At 41.1% G+C, this 18,298-nt stretch overlaps 1 non-coding gene across 1 annotated transcript; it reads right to left on the reverse strand.

The window, feature by feature from the left end:
* Positions 1-17,434: 17,434 nt before the first annotated feature.
* Positions 17,435-17,509, reverse strand: LOC114670215 (small nucleolar RNA SNORD60). Its single transcript, XR_003719697.2, has one exon. It is a non-coding gene; the product is annotated as a small nucleolar RNA SNORD60 (small nucleolar RNA).
* Positions 17,510-18,298: the final 789 nt, after the last annotated feature.

The following is an 18,298-nucleotide window of genomic DNA, read 5'->3' on the forward strand; positions in this document are numbered from 1 at the left end:
TGCAGAAGCCCTTCAGTTTAATTAGATCCCATTTGTCAATTTTGGCTTTTGTTGCAATTGCTTTTGGTGGTTTAGTCATGAAGTCTTTGCCCATGCCTATGTCCTGAATGGTATTGCCTAGGTTTTCTTCTAGGGCTTTTATGGTTTTAGGTCTTACATTTAAATCTTTATCCATCTTAATTTTTGTATAAGATGTAAGGAAGGGGTCCAATTTTCTGCATATGGCTAGCCAGTTTTCCCCAACACCATTTATTAAATTGGGAATCCTTTCCCCATTGTTTGTTTTTGTCAGGTTTGTCAAAGATCAGATGGTTGTAAATGTGTGGTATTATTTCTGAGGCCTCTGTTCTGTTCCATTGGTCTATCTATCTGTTTTGGTTACTGTGGCCTTGTAGTACAGTTTGAAGTTAGATAGCGTGATGCCTCCAGCTTTGTTCTTTTTGCTTAGGATTGTCTTGACCATACGGGCTCTTTTTTGGTTCCATATGAAATTTAAAGTGGTTTTCTCTAATTCTGTGAAGAAAGTCAATGATATCTTGATGGGAATAACATCAAATCTATAAGTTATTTTGAGGAGTATGGCCATTTTCACGATATTTATTCTTCCTATCCATGAGCATGGAATGTTTTTCCATTTGTGTCCTCTCTTACTTCCTTGAGCAGTGGTTTGTAGTTCTCCTTGAAGAGGTCCTTCACATCCCTTGTAAGTTGTATTCCTAGGTATTTTATTCTCTTTGTAGCAATTGTGAATGGGAGTTCACTCATGATTTGGCTCTCTGTTGGTCTATTATTGGTGTATAGGAATGCTTATGAGTTTTGAATATTGATTTGGTATCCTGAGACTTTGCTGAAGTTGCTTATCAGTTTAAAGAGTTTTGGGGCTGAGACAATGAGGTTTTCTAAATATACAATCATATCATCTGCAAACAGAGATAATTTGACTTCCTCTCTTCCTATTTGAATACCCTTTATTTCTTTCTCTTGCCTGATTGCCCTGGCTAGAACTTCCAATACTATACTGAATAGGAGTGGTGAGACAGGGCATCCTTGTCTTGTGCAGCTTTTCAATAAGAATGCTTCCAGCATTTGCCCATTCAGTATGATTTGGCTGTGGGTTTGTCATAAATAGCTCTTATTATTTTGAGATACACTCCATCAATACCTAGTTTATTGAGTGCTTTTAGCATGAAAGAGTGTTGAATTTTATTGAAGGCCTTTTCTGCATCTATTGAGATAATCCTGTGGTTTTTGTCATTGGTTCTGTTTATGTGATGGATTACATTTATTGATTTGCGTACGTTGACAAGCCTTGCATCTCATGGATGAAGCCGACTTGATTGTGGTGGATAAGCTTTTTAATGTGCTCTTGGATTCGGTTTGCCAGTATTTTATTGAGAATTTTTGCATCAATGTTCATCAGGGATATTGGTCTGAAATTTTCTTTTTTAGTTGTGTCTCTGCTGGGTTTTTGTGTCAGGATGATGCTGGCCTCATAAAATGAGTTAAGGGAGAGTCTCTCTTTTTCTGTTGTTTGGAATAGTTTTAGAAGGCATGGTACCAGCTCCTCTTTGTACCTCTGGTAGAATTCAGCTGTGAATCTGTCTGGTCCTGGGCTTTTCTTGGTTGGTAGGCTAATAATTACTGCCTCAATTTCAGAACTTGTTATTGGTCCATTCAGGGAATCGACTTCTTCCTGGTTTAGTCTTGGGAGGTTGTATGTGTCCAGGAATTTATCCATTTCTTCTAGATTTTCTAGTTTAGTTGTATAGAGGTGTTTATAGTATTCTCTGATGGTAGTTTGTATTTCTGTGGGATCAGTGGTGATATCCCCTTTATCATTTTTTATTGTGTCTATTTGATTCTTCTCTCTTTTCTTCTTTATTAGTCTGGCTAGTGGTCTATTAGTGGTCTATCTATTTTGTTAATCTTTTAAAAAAAACCAGCTCCTGGATTCATTAATTTTTTTGGAGGGTTTTTCGAGTCTCTATCTCCTTCAGTTCTGCTCTGACCTTAGTTATTCATTGTCTTCTGCTAGCTTTTGAATTTGTTTGCTCTTGCTCCTCTAGTTCTTTTAATTGTGATGTTAAGGTGTTGATTTTAGATCTTTCCCGCTTTCTCATGTGGGCATTTAGTGCTATCAATATCCCTCTAAACACTGCTTTAGCTATGTCCCAGCGATTCTGGTACATTGTGTCTTTGTTCTCATTGGTTTCAAATAACTTATTTATTTTTGTCTTAATATCGTTATTTACCCAGTAGTCATTCAGGAGCAGGTTGTTCAGTTTCCATGTAGTTGTGTGGTTTTGAGTGAGTTTCTTAATCCTGAGTTCTAATTTGATTGCACTGTGGTCTGAGAGACTATTTGTTATAATTTCCATTCTTTTGCATTTGCTGAGGAGTGTTTTACTTCCAATTATGTGGTCAATTTTAGAATAAGTACTATGTGGTGCTGAAAAGAATGTATATTCTGTTGATTTAGGATCGAGAGTTCTGTAGATGTCTATTAGGTCTGCTTGGTCCAGAACTGAGTTCAAGTCCTGAATATCCTTGTTAATTTTCTCTCTCGTTAATCTGTCTAATATTGACAATGGGGTGTTAAAGTCTCCCACTATTATTGTGTGGGAGTCTAAGTCCCTTTTTAGTCTCTAAGAACTTGCTTTATGGATCTGCGTGCTCCTGTATTGGGTGCATGTATATTTAGGAGAGTTAGCTCTTCTTGTTGCATTATCCCTTACCATTATGTAATGCCTGTCTTTGTCTTTTTTCATCTTTGTTGGTTTAAAGTCTGTTTTATCAGAGACTAGGATTGCAACCCCCCTTTTTTTTTTTTTTTTTTTTTTTTCGCTTTCCATTTGCTTGGTAAATTTCCCTCCATCTCTTTATTTTGAGCCTATGTGTGTCTTTACACATGAGATGGGTCTCCTGAATACAGCACACTGATGGGTCTTGACTCTATCCAATTTGCCAGTCTGTGTCTTTTAATTGGATCGTTTAGCCTGTTTACATTTTAGGTTAATATTGTTATGTATGAATTTGATCCTGTCATTATGATGCTAGCTGGTTATTTTGCCCATTAGTTGATGCAGTTTCCTCATAGTGTTGGTGGTCTTTACATTTTGGTATGTTTTTGCAGTGGCTGGTACTGGTTTTTCCTTTCCATATTTAGTGCTTACTTCAGGAGCTCTTGTAAGGCAGGCCTTATGGTGACAGCATCCCTCAGCATTTGCTTGTCTGTAAAGGATTTTATTTCCCCTTCATTTATGAAGCTTAGTTTGGCTGGATATGAAATTCTGGGTTGAAAATTCTTTTATTTAAGAATGTTGAATATTGGTCCCCACTCTCTTCTGGCTTGTACAATTTCTGTAGAGAGATCCACTGTTATTCTTTGGGATCTTCCCTTTGTGGGTAACCCAACCTTTCTCTCTGGTTGCCCTTAACGTTTTTTCCTGCATTTCAACCTTGGTGAATCTGACAATTATGTGTCTTGGGGCTGCTCTTCTTGAGGACTATCTTTGTGGTGTTCTCTGTATTTCCTGAATTTGAATGTTGGCCTGTCTTGCTAGGTTGGAGAAGTTCTCCTGGCTAATATCCTGAAGTGTATTTTCCAACTTGGTTCCATTCTCCCCGTCACTTTCAGGTACACCAATCAAACATAGGTTTGGCCTTTTCCCATAGTCCCATATTTCTTGGAGGCTTTGTTCATTCCTTTTCCTCTAATCTTGTCTTCATGCTTTATTTCATTAGGTTGATCTTCAGTCTCTGATATCCTTTCTTCCACTTAATCTATTCAGCTATTGATACTTGCGTATGCTTCATGAAGTTCTCGTGCTGTGTTTTTCAGCTCCATGAGGTCATTTATGTTCTTCTCTAAACTGGTTATTCTAGTTAGCAGTTTCGGTAACCTTTTATCAAGGTTCTTAGCTTCCTAGAATTGGGTTAGAACATGCTTCTTTAGCTCGGAGGAATTTGTTATTACCCACCTTCTGAAGCCTACTTCTGTCAATTTGTCAAACTCATTCTCTATCCAGTTTTGTTCCCTTACTGACGAGGAGTTGTGATCCTTTGGAGGAGAAGAGGCCTTCTGATTTTTGAAATTTTCGGCCTTTTTGCACTGGTTTTTCCTCATCTTCGTGGATTTATCTACCTTTGATCTTTGATGTTGGTGACCTTTGAATGGGGTTTTTGTGTGGTCGTCCTTTGTGTTGATGTTGATGTTATTGCTTTCTGTTTGTTAGTTTTCCCTCTAACAGTCAGGCACCTCTTCTGCAGCTCTGCTGGAGTTTGCTGGAGGTCCACTCCAGACCTTGTTTGCCTGGGTATCACCAGCAGAGGCTGCAGAACAGCAAAGATTGCTGCCTGCTTCTTCCTCTGGAAGCTTCATCCCAGAGGGGCACCTTCCAGATGCCACCTGCAGCTCTCCTGTATGAGGTGTCTGTCCACCCCTGCTGGGAGGTATCTCTCCATCAGAAGGCATGGGGGTCAGGGATCCACTTAAGAAGGCAGCCTGTCCCTTAGCAGAGCTTGAGCACTGTGCTGGGATATCTTCTACTCTTTTCAGAGCCAGCAGGCAGGAACATTTAAGTCTGCTGAAGCTGTGCCCACAGCCACCCCTTCCCCCAGGTGCTCTGTCCCAGGGAGTTGGGAGTTTTATCTATAAGCTCCTGACTGGGGCTGCTGCCTTTCTTTCAGAGATGCCCTGCCCAGGGAGAGGAATGTAGAGAGGCAGTCTAGCTACAGCAGCTTTGCTGAGCTGTGGTGGGCTCCACCCAGTCTGAATTTCCTGGCAGCTTTGCTTACACTGTGAGGGGAAAACCGCCTACTCAAGCCTCAGTAATGGTGGACACCCCTCCCCCCATCAGGCTTGAGCATTCCAGGTTGACTTCTGACTGCTGTGCTGGCATCAAGAGTTTCAAGCCAGTGGATCTGAGCTTGCTGGGCATTGTATGGGTGGGATACACTGAGCAAGACCACTCAGCTCCCTGGCTTCAGCCCCCTTTCCAGGGAAGTGAATGGTTCTATCTCGCTGGCATTCCAGGTGCCACTGGGGTACAAAAAAAAACTCCTGCAGTCAGCTCCATGTCTGCCCAAATGGCCACCCAGTTTTGTGCTTGAAACCCAGGGCCCTGGTGGTGTAGGCACCTGAGGGAATCTCCTGGTCTGTGGGTTGCGAAGACTGTGGGAAAAGCATAATATCTGGGCCAGATAGCACCATCCCTCAAGGCACAGTACCTCATGGTTTCCCTTGGCTAGAGGAGAGGGTTCCGTGACCCCTTGCACTTTCAGGTAAGGCGACACCCCACCCTGGTTCTGCTTGCCCTCCATGGGCTACACCCACTGTCAATCAATCCCAGTGAGATGAACCAGGTACCTCAGTGCAGAAATCACCTGCCTTGTGTATTGGTCTCACTGGGAGCTGAAGACTGGAGCTGTTCCTATTCAGCCATTTTGCCCAGGTATCTACTGTCCAGTTTTAATATAGTATAAAAGGAGAATATTCATGCTTATGTGAAGAGGCTATTAGAATAGCAGTCCTTTTTCCAAGTACACACCTCTGTAGACCAGATTTTCCTCATATAGTTCAACCAAATATATCACAACATATTACCTGAAGAAGAAGCTATGAAAATGTAGCTATCTTCTATTAAGCCAGACATTAAAGAGATTTGCAAGCTGGGTGCAGTAGCTCATGACTGTAATCCCAGAACTTTGGGAGGCTGAAGTGGGAGGATCGCTTGAGCCCAGGAGTTCAAGACCAGCCTGGGCTACAAAGCAAGACCCCATCTCACCATCGCTAAATAAAAAGAGAGAGAGAGAGAGAGATTTGCAAAAAGGTAAAACAGTGCCACTCTTCTCACTTTCTCTTTCTTGGAAAATACAGTTATATTTGATGAAGATGTCATTTTTGTGAACTTGCAATGGCTTTGTTATTGTCATTTTTAAATTAATTAATAAACATTTTTAACATCTCAGTTGTAAGTGTTAATGTGGTACATCTCAATAGATGTAACCACCTTAACAAAGGTTTTTTGGGTTCTCAGTAACTTTTATGAGTATTTTAGAACTGCTGCCCATGCCATATCCTTCTTAGTCAATACCATCATCACTCCATATACACACTGAGCTTTCCATTGGCTGCAAGAAGAAGGTTCCAGTTCTCACCTCCCAACAGACAAAGGAGAGCAGAGAGAAACTAGGTGCTTGCAGAACTGAAGGTCCTGGAGACAAATTCTCAGCCTTGAGGCTTTCATAGCAAATGGGCTTTGCTTATCTAAATCAGCACAGAACACTAGAAGCCATGTACCAAACTACTTTATCCACACCATGGAGAGAACCTTGGTCTTCACAGATAAAAAGTCTCTGAAAAGCCATTGACAGCAGTCCTTCAGGGCCAATGAAAAGAGGATTTCCATGCCATGTCCTCACCCTAAGCTATCTCATCACCCTACAAACTTCCAACTTCCATCTTTAGAAGGATTTCTCAACATTGTACTGTCAGGCTGTTAAATCTCTTTCTGTTACCCCAGTAGAAATGCAAGACCAGGCCAGGCATGGTGGTTCACACCTGTAATCCCAGCATTTTGGAAGGCCAAGGTGGGTGGATCATCTGAGGTCAGGATTTCGAGACCAGCCTGACGAAAATGGTGAAACCCTGACTTTACTAAAAATACAAAAATTAGCCAGACATGGTGGTGCACACCAGTAATCCCAGCTACTTGGGAGGCTGAGGCAAAGAGAATCGCTTGAACTCGGGAGACAGAGGTTGCAGTGAGCCAAGATTGCACCACTGCACTCCAGCCTGGGAAACAAAGTCAGATTCTGTCTCAACTAACTAACTAACTAACTAACTAAATAAATAAATAATAAAATTAAATAAAAACAAAACAATACCAATACCCCAAACCTGAAAATCTATTTTGGTTGTTAATGAAGTCTCCCCAGCCTATGCCAAAAAGGGAATGGCATTGCCTGGCACTCCACAAGATTAGCAAACTCTTTCAAATTCCACTCCTCGAGGCAGCCACACCCTCCAGAGTCTCTTGCCTTTTTTCTCAGGTTTTTCCTGCACATCTCTTCTTCCTCCCTCATAAAAATCCTCCTAGCTCCTCTTGGCTTTAAGGCTCTAACTTTTCTCTGTAAGTATCTCTCCCATTTTCCTACATAATTCAGTCTAGTTTTCTTCCCTTCTCTTCTTCACTTATTACATAGATCAATAGAACAAATCAATAGAACAGATTAACACAACACAAACCCCAACACAAAAGTATCAGACTCCCCCTTCGAAGGAGAATGAGATAGGCTGAGAATACTAATATGCAAATCTTTTTGGACAAATCACTTTCTTTTCTAACAGACAAATGGCATGTAGCTCCAAAGTCTTTTATATTTTTAAAATGGTTACCCGTGAAAGGTGTTTCTAAATCTGGAGTTCTTAAATGAAAATCAGTGCCATATCAGCTTTTATTGAGGGCTCTGCTTCGGCATTTTTCTTGACAGTATTGCTTCTCTGCTACTTCCTGTGCAAATAAACACGTGGAATTTTCAGGGACAGTGCTTTGTCATGAATGCATTGTTAGTGTTGTCTTAAGTTGTCGTGGTTTGGGCTTGCTGCTATTATTCCATTTTAATTAGAAATCTTTATTAGCTTGACTCATCATTATCACTTAAATTTCTTGTGAGCTATTTGGTTTGTTATATAATGAGATGCCTATTAGCATCCATAGCATTTTTGGACCATAATTTTTCAGTGCTCAGATTTAGGACAATGTGTAATGGTACAAACATGAACCCTTCAGACTCCTATTGCTAAGATTTGTGAGATGTTATTATAGATAATTATATAATGATAAGTATGCCATTTCTATTATTTTGTTGTTATATAAATAATCCCCTTGGAATGTCTTTGGACAGTGAAATTTTCTGGATGTTAGAAATGTTTCTTCAGCCGAGAAGTTGGAACAGGGTAGTTAGGAGTCACAGCATTTGTGTCCCAAATAACTAATGTCAAAAATGTTTAAGATGCAATGATTTGTAGCATATGCTATTAATTGCTAAATCAAAATCTCTAGTCTGAATTTTCCTAAACCCTGGTCTCATATATTCAGCCATGTTCCAAAAGCAAACCCATCATTTCCCCAATCAAAACCATCTTCCCTCTCCCCACATCAAACTGATCCTGTATAGCTATTCCAGTCTCAAGAGACAGTATGTACAAGTCACCCAGTTACAGACCTGGCTGCTTCCTCTTCCCCCGTCTAAGTCCCATGAATTCTGTCTCCTAGATATTTCTTAAACCCATCCTTTTCTCCCCACCCCATCCTTTTCACAGGGTCATCATGGGCCACTTCATCCTAGCTCCTGTCCAACAGCCTCTCAGTCTCAATGCCCAGTGTATCTGCTTCCTAGGGCTGCCATAACCAAGTACTGGATGGCTTACACAACAGAAATTTACACAGCTCTGGATGCTCGAAGTCTGAAATCAAGTTGTTGGCAGGGCCATGCTCTCTCTAAAGTTTCTTGGGGAGAAACTGTTTCATGCCTCTCTCTTAGCTTCTGGTGTTGCCAGCAGTCCTTGGTATTCTTGGCTTGTAGATGCATCACTCCAGTCTCTGCTTCTGTCATCCCACAGCTTTCTCCCTACGTGTCTCTGTGTCTCCTACTCTTATAAGGATATCAGTCATAGTGGATTAAGGGCCCACCCCATTCCAGTATGACTCTATCTGAACTAATTACATTTACAAGAATCTTACTTCCAAAGAAGTTTGTATTCTGAGGTTCTGAGAAGAGCATGAACCTTTCTGCTGTGGTTCAAATGTGTCCCCCAAAGTACATGTGTTGGAAACTTAATCCCCAGTGCAACAGTGTTGGGAGACGAGGCCTAATAAAAGGTGATTAGGTCATGAAGGCTTAGCCCTCACAAACAGGATTAAAGTCATTATCTCTAGAGTAGGTTAGTTACCACAAGAATGGGTTGGGTATAAAAGTGAGTTCAGCCCCCTTTAGCTTCTGGCTCCCTCACACATTCTCTTGCCCTCTCACCTTCTGCTATGGACTGACACAGCACAAAGACCCTCACCAGATGCCAGTCCCTGGATCTTGGACTTCCCAACCTCCAGAATTATAAGAAATAAATATCTGTATGTATAAATTACCAGGTCTGTAGTTATTTTGTGACAGCAGCAAAAAATGGACTAAGACACTCTCCAACCTGGTGCATCCATGACTGCAACTTCCTCTGACCAAAGGATAGGGGTGTCCTTGCCATTCCTACTCTGGTTTGAGATCCAATCTTCAACAAGTAATAAATTCCTATATGCAATTGGGTCTGTTTCCAGGTTTTTCTACTCTGTTCCATCGGTCAGTCTATCTATGCATGTACCAATTCCACACCATTTTAGCTGAAGAGGCTTTATGATATGTTGTAATGTTTCACTTTTAGAGGCTTTATTGTACCTTTAGCCTCTGCTCCCCACCCCTGCTGCTTATCTTCTTTCAGGTTCTCCTAGTGAATCTTCTGCATTTGTTCTTCTAAATAATTTTTATAAGGTACTTGCCAAACTCCAATTAAAACAATAGCTAATGCTAATTTCTCTGGTTTATTGTGGTCAGAGAATGCTAGATGTATTATTTCTGTTTCTTTACATTCATTGAAACCTTTTTATGGAATGATTTGATCCACTTTTTAAATGTCCTATGTATTTTAAAATAAAGTATCTTCTCTTATGTTGTGTGTGTGTGTATATATATATATATATATGATTTATCTTACACATGCTCATTTGTATATAATTTACCTTACACATGCTAATTAGATCTTCCATATTCTTACCAATTTTTTTGTCCATATGGTATTCCTGCTGTTGAGAGAGATGGATTCTAATATTAATGTATTTAACAACTTCTCCTCGATTTTCTCATTGATTCTGCTTTATCAATAAAGCAGAGGTTTTTACTGGATACCTAAATATTAATAATTGTGGTATCTTCATTGTGAAGATTATAAACTATGTTTGTCTCTTGAAACGCTTTCTGATCTGAGTTCTACCTCACCAGACACCAATCTTTCCCCCTTAAATGTTTATCCTTCTTTTTATTTTATTTATGTACTATTTTACATAGTATAAGTTTGTCTATTCCTTAATTGTTAATGTATCTGAATCTCTTCATTTTAGGAGTGTCTTCAATGTAGAGCATTGTGCTGAATTTTTGTTTGGCAGCCAAAACTGTTAATCTTTTTCTTTTAATAGGGTAAGGCTTTCTCCTCCTTCTCCTCCTCCTTCTACTTGTTCTTCCCCTTTCCTTCTCTCTCTCTCTCACAGACACACACACACACACACACACATACACACACACACTTTCTTTTTCTTCTTTCTTGATGGGAATTCACCACGTGGCCCAGGCTAGTCTTTAACTCCTGGCCTCAAGTGATCCTCCCGCCTCAGACTATCAAAGTGCTGGGATTACAGGCATGAGCCACCACACCTGGTATATTTGCTATTATTACCAGTATATTTTGTCTCGCTTCTGTTATATTATATGCTTGCAAGTATATACACAGATACACCTTGACTTACGATGGAGTTATGTCCAGATAAACCTGTAATGTCAAAAATATTATAAGTTGAACATGCATTTAATACCAAAGAATACCCACAGAAAAGTCAAAAAATTGTAAGCCGAACCATTATAAATTGGGGGACATCTATAAATATGTATATATGGGCTGGGCACAGTGGGTCATGCCTGTAATCCCAGCACTTTGGGAAGCTGAGGTGGGTGGATCACTTGAGGTCAAGAGTTAGAAACCAGCCTGGCCAATATGGTGAAACCTCATCTCTATTAAAAATACAAAAATTAGCTGGGCATGGGGGCACATGCCTGTAATCCCAGCTGCTCAGGAGGCTGAGGCAGGAGGACCACACTTAAACCTGGGAGGTGGAGGTTGCAATGAGCCGAGGTCATGCCATTGCATGCCAGCCTCGGCAGCACAGTGAGTCTCCATCTCAAAAAAAAAAAAAAAGTGTATATGTATATGTGTGTGTGTGTGTGTGTATATATATATGTACAGAGATATATACACACACACATATATACACCTGTGTACATATATATACACACACACATATATACACACACACACATTTGCATGTATTTTTAAATATATATAACAGTCTTCCAGTATATAGTCTTTTTTTTAAAGACAGGGTCTTGCCATGTTGCCCAGTCTGGTCTCAAACTCCTGAGCTCAAATGATCCTCCTGCCTCAGGCTTCCAAACTTCTGGGATTAGAGGCGTGAGCCACCATATCCAGCCCTCAGTGTATAGTCTTTTTTATTTTTTATCTTTCTACTCTTTATTTTTAATCTTTTGGGATTTAGGAAGGCTGTATTTTTATAAAAAGTAGTTACCTTTATGCTAGTGCCATTTTATAACACTTTGGTCTCTCCTCTTGTGACTTTTATTTATTGATCACCTACCGTTTAAAAAATATTAAAATTAGCTAGTAGTCTCTTCTTTGCACTCTCATTATTCTCCCTAGCTTCTAATATGAAATATCATTTTGCTCCCAGTTAATACCAATTAGTCAACAAATGAGCTTATCCTTTTCTTCATAAATGGTTTCCATTTTTGATAGCTTAGCTGTATAGCATCAATATGGTGAGAGTCCTGTGCTATATTTCTCCTTAAAACCATCAGTTATATATTTAAGCTCACCAGCAGTCCTTTTGCCAATGTCCCTCAGTCATTTTAGTTGCCATAACTCTTTCTCCATTAGAGCAAGGCTCAAGGTAACAATAGCCCTAAGTTCTTGCATATTCATGAGAATTTGTCTGTGGCCTTTATCCTTGAAAGAGAGCTTGGCTGGATATAAAATTCTCGGTTCACAGTTTCTTTCCTTGAGTATCTTAAATATGTAATTCTGTTGTCTTTTGGTATGAATTGTTGCTGTTGAAAAGGCTGATTACAATTTGAGTGTCCCTCCCTTAAAATGACTTGACTTTTTCATATGAATGTCCAAAGACTATTTTCTTTTCCTGTCATTTTACATATTTTTATTAAAAGTCTTTAAGTTTTTTTTCTGGAATATAACCATTCTGTGTCAATGTAGACACGTTGTTTACCCTTTCAATTTTCAGTGTCAAGTGATTTATTTCAGGAAAGTTTTCTTGCAAATTTTATAAAACTTGGCCATGTGGACACACTGCAGGGGTCCCTCCTAAGATCTTGGAAGGAGACAGTACAAGTGTTGGTCCCTGATGCTGAGGCTTTGTAATAAACCCACCTCGGTGAGGCCATCAGGGTTAATAATTCTAATTTCTATACTTCAGTGAGCTACTATTTTATTGAACAGTCCTTTCCTGGGGAACTCCTCTAAATCCTCTGGGTCCTAAATTGTACCAAGAGGCAATTATGGCCAAGGGCTATCTCTTACTAAGCTGAAAACATTTTAAACAGTAGGAGCATAATATACTCCAGGAATGGTTGATTTCCCACACCTCTGATGGCCATGCTGTCTCAGGGCTCTGTGTCTTTGGGCATCTTTAAACAGTGGCTCCAAGTCGGTGGATGTTTATTGAGAGGTCAATGTATGCCCAGCACTGTGCTAGTCACATATGAAAATTAGTTAATGGGAATAAAGGATATAGAACAATGTCTAGCACAGAGTAAATCGTTGCTATTATTATTACGCTGAACAGACATAAAGGCTGACCCCAAGATATTGAGTGTCCTGAGTGACCAATATTGGTATTCATGACCTTTCCAATCTGACCCCCAGACCCTCTGCCTGCTGTGGACATTCAGACTTCTTTTCCATTATTTCCTGTAGTCTATCCTACTTTTTTTGCAACCACATCCTTATTTCTTGCTGGAAAACCACCTCCACCAAACTCTCATTCCTTGTTATTGGAAGAGACCTGGCCTCACCCCAGCTCCAAGGGAAGCACATGAGCTAGATCTCAGCCAATCAACAAAGATCACATTGTTTTGGGCACAGTAATTGATCGAAGGATGAACACATGACCAATCAGAAGCAACAAGATGTCACAAGATGTCTTTTAGCTATCCAGGGAAAAATATACTATTTTCTCCTGAGAGAATGCAGGGTCTGACTTGCACACGTATGTTTATAGCAGCACAATTAACAATTGCAAAGATGTAGTACCATTGACTAAGTGCCCATTGACTGAGTGGATAAATAAAATGCAGTGCATATACACCATGGAATACTACTCAGCCATTACAAGGAATGAAATGATGTCTTTCTCAGCAACCTGGATTGGAGCTGGAAGCCATTATTCTAAGTGAAATAACACAGAAACGGAAAACCAAAAACCATATGTTCTCACTCATAAGTGGGAGCTAAGCTGTGAGTAAGCAAAGGCATACAGAGTGGACTTAGATACTCAGAAGACAGAGAGTAGGAGGGGGACTAAGAATTTTAAAACTACACATTAGGTACAATGTACACTACTTGGATGACAAGCGCACTGAAATCTCAGAATTCACCACTCTATAATTCATCCTTGTAACAAAAAACACTTGTACCCTAAAAGCTATTGAATTAATATTTTTTTTTAAAAAAAAAGCTAATTAAAATGTTTTACCCTCAAACTCACAACCATTGAAAAAAAAAAAAAAAAGGCCAGGTGCAGTGGCTCATGCCTGTAATCCCAGCACTTTAGGAGGCCAAGGCAGGCGGATCACTTGAGGTCAGGAGTTCAAGACCAGCCTGGCCAACACGATGAAACCCCGTCTCTACTAAAAATACAAGAATTAGCCGGGTGTGGTGGTATATGCCTGTGATCCCAGCTACTCAGGAGGCTGAGGCAGGAGAATTGCTTGAACCCAGGAGGCAGACATTTCAGTGAACGGAGATGACGCCATGCACTCCACCCTGGGCAATGGAGCAAGACTCTGTCTCAGGGGAAAAAAAGAGAGAGAGAGAGAGAGAGAGAGAGAGAGAGAGAGAGAGAGAGAGAGAGAAACAGAGAGAATGCAAGGTCTGAAGCTGTTGCAGCCCTTCTTTGACATGAGAGAAAAGATTGTCTGGGATGAAGCCCATAACTGAAGTCAAACAATAAGATGTGGAGACACAGGGTCTGGACATTTTCTGATGAATGTCCAGATGCATACCTAAAGCTATGCCTGGTTCTCACTCATGCGAAACAATAGATTCCTTCTACCTTCAGCTGGTGGGTTTTGGGGTTTGTTGTTTACAGACAAAAGTATTAAGTGGCACACAATTTGTTCTTGTTTTCCATAATTTTACTATTGAAGAACACTGAAATATCCCTCTCTAAGACACTGGGGATTTTAGCTAAAGTTAAAAGGTTAAAACACAGCCGCACACTCTGCCCCCTTCTTTGCCTTTATCAGCTCAGAAACAGAGCTCAGAGATAGTGGTGTCAGAGAGGATCCAGGAGCTGACTTCACTCTCCCCATAAATTTTCTTTCCCACATTGTCTTGCCTTTTAGAAGCCTGAAAATACTCTCTTCTTTATCTTGTCACCATGGAAGATTTGTGGCTCTTTGTTAAAATACTACTTAAGCAAGGGCCCTAAGCCACTGCCTTGAGAAAGAAATACTTTTGAAGTAAGGCCTCTCCCCCATGATGGGTAGAACATGCATTAACAAAACTTTTTCTTTTGTGCATCTGACTTTTGCTTTCAGGAAAGCATCTCAGCTAAGAACCTAAAAAGGGAAAGGAAAAAAATTATGTTTTCTCCCTACACTATCTTCTGCGTGTCTGCATCATTTTCCACTTTTCTACCTTTCTTCAGCTTCATCTTTCTATCTGGGATGGCCTTTTGCTCATCCCTGCATATCTAAAAGTCTCTTCATTTTTCCAGAGTTTAGGTCAAATGATGCCTTTTCTGTAAGGAATTTAGTATTCAGGGAAGATGAGGCATCAGCTCAGCAACTGACTCCCAAATAGTTCAAGAGACCAGTGTTCTGTGTGTTGCGCTTGCACCTTTCTTATAACCGTGGAACTGTTTTGAATTTTTCATAAAGATTCAAAAAGTGTAAGCTCTTTGAGAGGCTTCTCATCAATAGAGAGAACTTCACAACCATATTATTAATATAATAACACTCTTCCTGTTGGGGTCGATTTGAAATAGCCCAAAATGTGTCCCTTCTCTTAGACAAGGTAGATGGGCCCCTTGTCAAATACGCAAAGTATTCAGGATTTATCTGCATTCCTCGCGCACAGTAGGTACTCAACAGATGTTTTTTGAATGAATGAGAGTGAACAGGGATGGGTTCTACACACAGGCATCAATGCATTCATTGTGTTTGGAAATCCATAAATCATTTTTCTTTCTATTTTATTGATGTAAGAAAATATTATTAGTGTCCCAGGGTCTTCTCCCTCCATTCAAATAGGAGAGTAAGAAGGAGATTTTCTATCGACTGAAATAACTTTGCTTCCTCACTCTGTAACGGGATAATTGAAGATGCATGCAAAACTAATGGATTCTTGGTGAAAGAAAGGGATGCATGAAGAGAACCTGATATCATTGCACAATGACAAGAGCAGCATTTATTTATCAGAAAAATAAATTGGATTTGCTTGGCTCCTGGCACTGCCCCATTGTGATGCTAATTACACCTTTGCAGCAACTCATCTTGTTCTCCTGGGCCTCCTGCTGCTTTATCTTCTCTCATTTGTTGGTGCTTCTTGCATCAGACGACCCCTCTGCCTGACCCTATGTACAAGTGCAACGACATATATGGGCGTAAAACCCGCCAACACCATCATGGGTATCGCACCTCAGAAAACAGAAAATTCCCGCTCTTTGAGTAACCAGCAGGAGATCATACTCAGCCTGGGTGCTGCAGGGCTGACCTCAAATTCTAATTCCACTTAGAAAGCCTTGACTCTGACTACTCTCTCAAAAAGGTGCTGTCCAAGTGCCTGGTGGGGAACTCTCACCCCGTGTCTCATGTTGCTGAAAAGGAATTACATCAGGAGTTCAAAAGAGCCCATTTCTGGTCCCATAACAGTGCTTGTGTGACTTTAATTGTTCAACATCCCCAGGTTTCAGGCTGCTGATCTGGGAAGTGGATACAGCATTAACAGCCCTAAGTTCTTCACAGAGTCATAGTGAGGGTCAAATGTATGTGAAAATGCCATGAAAGAAAAGCAGCTTCCAACACCCAAAAATTCTATCAATAGGTAGATGCTAGAGCAGTAGTTATAGAGGCATGAGACATCACAGCAAAGAGAAGATAGAATGGATTAAGGAACTCTGGGCCAATCTCCAGATGAAGTGGAATGATAGCCCTCTGCCGAGATGAGCCTGGCCCTCCGCCATACCTGTGGTTCATAGTATCACCAGGAAGGTGTTTATTGGACAAAGCTGTATAATATAAAGTCTAATTTTGGCATACATTAATTTAACCTGCATCTCCAACAGGTAACATCTGGGGCATCTGGTGATGTTTGGGACAGCAGAGAAACGGCATCTATGGAAACTGTGTGGTGTCTTCGTTTCTCTCCCCATCTAGGAAGACATGGCCCTTGGCATCTTTTCTCACCTGCTTTTACATTCTGCTCGGTCGTGGCTCTCCCTCTCCTGTGTATTTTCTCTTTCACTACTTCCCTCTCTTCAAATCACAGACACACTTAGATACCCCCCACACAAAAAGTCAAACCTCTGCAGTGCCACCTTTGCAAGCTGAAGGAGTCTCCCCCATCCCTTAGGTGCGTGTTCCACGGTCTAAACATTCCACCTGCTCAGTCTCTGGATAGCCTCGCACCAGAACTGCTTCCTCAAGGCCCTCACTGACCTCCTCAGCTCCTCGCCAGGTGGTCTTTCCCCCTCGCTGTCCTTGACCCTGCCGACCAGCCACCCCATTCCTGGAGTTTCGCTTCCCATGAAGCATCCTGTGTTCCCCTCTCTGGGCGCTCCTCCCAGCTTTCTCAACTGGACTTCTCTACTTTCCCCCATGGCCTCCAAAGTGGAGATCTGTCCCTTGGCCCAGCTCTTTCCCACTCTCCATGTCTACTTTCTTTGACCTTCTCAGCCCTCCCAGGCCCCAGCTAGCACTCTCTGAAGAGGACTCCAGAGCGTGAACTCTCCTGGCTCACTGCCAGCTGTGTGGCGTCTCCCATGTGTCCTAACCTGTGTGTGCCAGACACCCCTGCTCACCATCGGCCCACTGACATGCTTATGCCCCTCACACCGCCTTCTACCTTGAACTCTATATTTCTATCAAGTGGGCAAACATCCTTCCAGCCACCCAACCCTGGAGTCATCTGCAGTGCCCCTTGCATTCTCTGCCAACCCTGAGAACTATTTAATTCCTTTTGCTGCAAATCATGCTCAAGTCATTATTGCGGTTCTCTCAAACACTAACCTTCCAACTGCCTTGCCTCCCACCCCAAGTATTTCTCTTTTTTCTTATTTTTTCTTTTTTTTTGTTCTCCCCCAAGCCTCAGTCTTGCAAGACTGCAAGTGCAGCTTTCATACGAGGTGTCAGAAATTAAAGCAATTTATCACATCCTCCCAAGCGTCTATTTTTTCTAACACAACTGCCTGGTCCATCTTCCTAAATTACAACATACAGTTCCCAAATTCAAAAGCCACGGTCAGCCCCCACAGCCACTTCTTGCATTGCTTTCTGTAGAGTTCAGTCTCCTTCTCTTGGCATCTGAGCCCCTTGTAAGTCTTGTCCCAGCCATTTTTGCAGCTTTATGTCCTACTCCCCTTCACATGGACTGCATATTTCCTCATAAATGGAGTATCTGCCACTACCCAAGCACACCCAGGACTGCCCCACCTCTAGGCCTTTGCTCACACAGGTTCTTCCCAGAGTACCCTTCCTCACTTTCCATCTCTATTTGTCAAAATCATTTGAGGCCCAGCTGTAATCCACCTGTCAGGAAGCCTTCCCAGATTCCTGCTTTTCTGTCATGCTCATTAAAACCATGGGCATACATGCCTCATCTTTTCACTAAACTATAAATTCCTTTAGCAAGCAGGCCATTCCTCACTCACTGATGAATGAGTGCCACCCATCCCATGCTACCCGTGCAATAATTATTCGCTATGATAAATTCATTTGCTGAAATAAATTCTCCTGGAGTCAGTTCAAAATCTCCTCTGAAATTAACCTTGATCCATTTCTTCCAATGTTCTCAAATTTTTCTTAGACCTAAATTTCCTCTTTTGAGTTATCTAGGTAGACTTGCTAGGTGTCCGGTGACCACAACATCCATCTTGAAACTTCAGGAAAGAACAATCCAATTCATATGAAATAACAGAATAATGTTAGATGAGGGGATGTTTGTGAG

This window comes from Macaca mulatta, chromosome 9 (genome assembly GCF_049350105.2).
Source record: "Macaca mulatta isolate MMU2019108-1 chromosome 9, T2T-MMU8v2.0, whole genome shotgun sequence".
Lineage (NCBI taxonomy): Eukaryota > Metazoa > Chordata > Mammalia > Primates > Cercopithecidae > Macaca > Macaca mulatta.